This window comes from Cetorhinus maximus, chromosome 21 (genome assembly GCF_964194155.1).
Source record: "Cetorhinus maximus chromosome 21, sCetMax3.hap1.1, whole genome shotgun sequence".
Classification (NCBI taxonomy): Eukaryota; Metazoa; Chordata; class Chondrichthyes; order Lamniformes; family Cetorhinidae; genus Cetorhinus; species Cetorhinus maximus.
In genome coordinates, this window is record NC_135899.1 from 35,797,383 (window position 1) to 35,802,794 (window position 5,412).

The 5,412-nt window shown below is 48.5% G+C and overlaps 1 pseudogene; it reads right to left on the minus strand.

Annotated features, from left to right (window-relative positions):
- Nucleotides 1-228: 228 nt before the first annotated feature.
- LOC144695226 (uncharacterized) lies at nt 229-1,455 on the minus strand (annotated as a pseudogene).
- Between the last annotated feature and the right edge of the window lie 3,957 nt (nt 1,456-5,412).

Here is a 5,412-nt window from a genome sequence, read left to right on the forward strand (position 1 = left end):
AGGAGGTCCAACAACTGTGTGAAGGCTTCATTACAGAACTCACACTGATAGGGTTTCCCTGCTATGTGAGTGTATTGATGGACCAGGAAATACACTGACTGTGTGAGAGCCTTGTCACACCTGAATGGTTTCTCACCAGTGTGATCCTCTGGTGCTTCAGGAGATCAGGGGAGTGGGTGAAAGCCTTGTCACAAACATCTCACCTGAAGAGTTTTCCCCCTGTGTGAATCCTCTGGTGTCCCAGGAGGGTTGAAGATGCACAAAAGTTTTGCTGCAAGCCACACATTAAAGGGTTACTCCCCTGTGTGGATTGTCTGATGGCGCAGGAGGCTCGATAACTGCGTGAAGGCTTTGTCACAAGCCTCACACCTGAACGGCTTCTCCCCTGTGTGAGTGTGTTGGTGTCCACTGAGATTTGTTAAATGTGAAAATGATTTGTCACACACCTCACAGGTAAACAGCTTCTCCCCTGTGTGAATGCATTGGTGTGCATGGAGGTTTGATGACTGCGAGAATGGTATGTTGCATACATCACACACAAATGGTTTCTCACCTGTGTGAATGCGTTGGTGTGCACGGAGATGTGTTAACTGCGAGAATGATTTGGCACACACCTCACACTTGAGTGGTTTCTCCCCTGTGTGAATCCTCTGGTGCATCAGGAGTTTGGCTGATTTGGTGAAAGACATCTCATAAACCTCACACCTGAAGGGTCTCTCCCTGGTGAATCCTCTGGTGTATCAGGAGCTTCGTAGATGTAATGAAAGTTTTATCACATCCTCACATTTGAAGGAGTTTCTTTCCTGTGTGGATTCTCTGATGGACCAGGAGGCTCGATGACTGTTTGAAGGCTTTGTCACAAACCTCACGTGTGAACGGTTTCTCCCGTGTGAGTGCGTTGGTGTACACGGAAGTTCGATGACTCGGTGAATGATCTGCCGCACACTGTGCACGTGAATAGTTTCTCCCCTGTGTGAATGCGTTGGTGCATGCGGAGGTTCGATGACCGTGAGAATGGTTTGTCACACATCTCACATCTGAAGGGTCTCTCCCCTGTGTGAATGCGCTGATGTCTCAGCAACCTTGTAGATATCGGAAAAGTTTTATCACAAATCTCACACTTGAAGGGGTTCTCCCCTGCGTGGATCCTCCGATGGGCCAGGAGGCCTGATGACTGTGCGAAAGCTTTGTCACACACCTCACATTGGAACAGTTTCTGGCCTTTGTGCATATGTTGGTGGAAGCACGATAAACGCAAAAATGATTTGTCACAGACCTGACATGTGAATGGTTTCTCCCCTGTGTGAATGCTTTGGTGTTTTAGATCTGATGACTGTGAAAATGATTTGTTGCACACCTTGCACGTGAATGGTTTCTCCGCAGTGTGAACAAGTTGGTGGTTTACCAGACCCTATGACTTAGGGAATGCTCACACTTGAATGGCTTCTCTTCCATTTGCTCTCCTTGTTAACAGTCCAACAATAGATGCACCTTATATGTTAGGGGATGCTTTGAGCCCGTGGAGCACTCCTCACACTTGAACAGCCTCTCACCTGCAGGGATGAGTCAGTGGATCATTCGGCTCGATAAGTGATTGAAGCTCTCACCACACTCAGAACCCACTCACACTTCTTCCCAGCCTCACCCTGACCGATCGCCCACAGCCGAACCTTCGGAAAGGTTGGTTCTGATGGAAGGTTCCACACCACTGACCAGTTTCAGATCTGATGATATGTCAAAGCTCCCCTGACCCGACCGATTTCCAGATGATGGTTTCACTGCCCAACCTTCTCTGTGTTGAGCAATGCTGTGAAGGGACTGGATGTCTTCCCACAGTTGTGCAGTTGTTCCTTCGGTGATGGTCAGGGTCTATCTGCGGTGTCTATCCTCTCTGTATTCTCTGGCATAGTACGGTGCAATCCTTCTGTAAAACAGAAAAAGGAAACATAATTTCCTCCAACTCCCTCTCCTCCTTTGCTGAAGGGACTAACTCCTCAGTTAGAGACTGTTCCACAGTGAGTGCCAGTCTGCTATTCCCCTGTGTGGGGGATCAGATGCAAGTCCTTTCTTTTTCCTCACTTGACTGTCACACACCCTCTGTTTCCAGCAGGGACACTGGTTAGTGACCAGGAGCAGACAACGTGGCTACTTTCTTTCCTCCACCCAGACCCCATCTTTCCAGGCACCGTGAGGACAATGGAAAAGACAGTCGGGCGGAGTGTAAAACGGGCTATCAATTCACAATAAACTCGAGTCGTGCTGGTGTAGACCAATTTTACCCTTAGAGTATGTGTTTAATATAAAAAACACTCAGGAGAAATGTTAATTCAATGGAGATTTTGAAATTTCTCCCCTTGTTTTCCAAAATTATTTGAATGAAACACACTGGCATTAAAAGAGATTTCAATAAATGTGTCTCCAGGTATGGCAGCCGAATTGCTCTGGTGCTGGATTAATCCAGCAGATTATTAATCCAGAGATTGAGAGTTCAAATCCAACCACGGAAAGTTACATACATAGAATTACAGTGCAGAAACAGGCCATTCAGCCCAGTTGTTCGATGCTGGTGTTTATGCTTCACATGAGCCTCCTCTCACCCCTCTTCATCTCACCCTATCAGCATCTCCTTCTGTTCCTTTCTCCCTCATGTGCTTATCTAAATTCCCCTTAAAGGCATCTATGTTATTCACCTCAACCACTCCATGTTGTGAAGGTGAATTTAATAAATTTTGGAAATTGTGGAGCAGAATCAAAACAAAAAGGTGAAAATTTTCAGATTGCCCTAAAAACCCAAATATTTTCCCTCAGGGAAGGGAACCTGCGACAATTGCCTGGTCTGGTCTATATGTGACTCCAGTCCCACACAACATGGTTGACTCTGAACTGCCCTCTGAAGTGGCCAAGCAAACAATGATAAACAATCACCACAAAGTCCAATAATAAGAGGAAAATCAGATAGATCTGGACAATCCTGACATTGTGTCAGAATAAGATTAAGGTGATCTCAGCCCAGTGAAATCTGTAAAGTCTCTCTTACCAAGGTCTGAGGACAAGTACCCAAGTGAGGAGAGCTGCCCCACAGACTGGTCAAGTAGCAGTGATACTCACTGAATTGTATCAATCTGGAAACATCCCAGACTCCTCCGTCACCATCCCTGGGTATGTCCCATTCCACTGGCAGGTGGGGAAGTCTCAATATTGACTCCATGGAGTCTCATGGCTTCAGGTCAAACAAATTGAAGGAAAACTACCTCTCCCCTCCCAACTGATGAATGAGTACTTCACCATGTTAATCATCACTAGGGAAGTAGACCAAGGACAGATCCCAAAACTGGGTATCCATGAGGTGCAGTGAGCCATCAGCAGCAGCAGGATTGTATTCCACCACAATCTCACAGCCTGGCACAGCCCTCATTCCATGATTATCATCAAACCAGTAGCTAGACAAGAGCAGCATTGGCTCCCTCTCTGCCACTTACCTCTCTGCCCACTACCTCCTCTCTGTCTTGGCTGAGATCAGGAGCTACCCTCAACCCCATCCCCACCCCGTCCACGCAGGGAGGGGACTGCAGGCTGAAGGTGCATCCTTCCATGCTCCTGACACACTGGGCAGAGTTTTCTACCTTTCGGGTGGGCGGGCCCGACCCAATCTCCGTCGGGCAGGGAGCTGATCCCCGTCAGAGAAGTGGGCTCTGCAGCCATTTTACGTGGGCAGGCCAATTAAGGCCCGCCCAGCGTGACATCTGGCGGGAAGCGCTGTGCGCTTCCTGTGCGGGTGGGGGAGGATTCCCCAAAAGTGAGAGTGCGCTCTTTCGCGCATGTGCACGAAAGACCGCACATTTCCCTGATGCTAAGTGCTGCCTCAGGGAGATTGCTGACACTTTTAAAAATGTTAAAAATAGAAAAAAAAATCCTTAACATGTCCCCCTCATGTGCCAATGTCACATGAGATGGGACATGTTCATAAATTACACTAAAACTTTATTAAACTTTTTAAATCCTGACATGAAACCTCATCCCGCCAGTGGATGAGGTTTCATGTTTTTTCTATTCCCTGCCGGGGCTCCTGACCTGCCCGCCGACCTTAAGGTTGGACAGGCAGGTCCTTTATTTGTTTCAATGATTCTGTCAATGGCCTCAATTGGCCATTGACAGGCGCACAGCTGATTTTTCCTTCCTGAAAATTTAAATGACACGGGTTGACATCGGGGGTTCCTCCCGACGTTATCCCGTGTCATTTTACGTGTCGGCAAGCAGGCCCCGCCCCCTGCTCGCTGACAGCAGAATTCAGCCCAATGAGTTTGAACTAGTGTGCAGCAATTCCTCCCCTGCTCTGCTGCCAGTTATACGTTATAACCCTATCTCCCTTTACAATGAGTCTACCCCCTCACTGGGAGACTGCTTCACGGAGAGGGTCAGTAGGATAGTGAACCATGAGGGGAATCACGCTGCTCCGACTGAATGCCTGGTCACTTTCTGACCTGTTGCACAACAATAGACAACAACACCTTGCATTTATGTAACACCTTTAACATAGCTGAATATCCCAAGGTGCTTTACATTTTATAGCTTGCTGTGCGTACATTGGCTGCCATGGTGAAATGGAGGTGACTTTGAGCAGCAGATCAGGTGGGGATTTAAACTTGTCATTGTCCCATTTGAATAAAACTTCACTTATTGCAGCCGCTGTCTCAGTTCCCCCGGTAAATGTTTGACAGAGATTTCCAGTGTGGGAATAGCATTCTTCATCCTCGGAGGCTTTCAAACTGACAACATCAGTGTGGGATGTGTAGCCTCGGATGTTTTTGATAGGAGATCAGAAGAGGAAGACCCACAGCATTCAAGGCAGCAATGACGAGCAGTGGTGGGATCAGCACATACACAGGGAGATAGGGGCACAGGAGAGAGGGGGGCACAGGAGAGAGAGAGGGGGACACAGGAGAGAGTGGGGGCATGGGAGAGAGGGGGGGAAGGGGGAGGGAGGGGTACGGGAGGTTTAGAGGCATGGGAGATGGTGCATGGGAGGGAGAAAGAGAGTGGGAGAGGAGATTGAGCCAGTCTTTGGGGACTGGCTTGTGTGTCTGTGAGTGACTCTGACTTGGGGATTTCGGGTACGTCTTGGGGAGTGACAGCCGGATTTGGGGAGTGACTTTGGCAGTGTCTCTGTGCTCTGGATTCACTCTGTGCTCAGAGAGTAACACTATGCTTCGGGAGTGACTGTGACATGAGATTGACTCCAGGGTGACCAAATCTGAGAAAATCAAATAAGGGACATTTAGACCATGGGACCTGGGGGGTCGTCAGGAGGAGGGGTTGCTGCTTTGAGCAGGATTTGCAGTGAAGATAAGGAGGCAGGAGCAGTGAGAGCGGGAGGGGGTGGTGAGACTGGGGGTTTCTGATGAAAGGCCATCT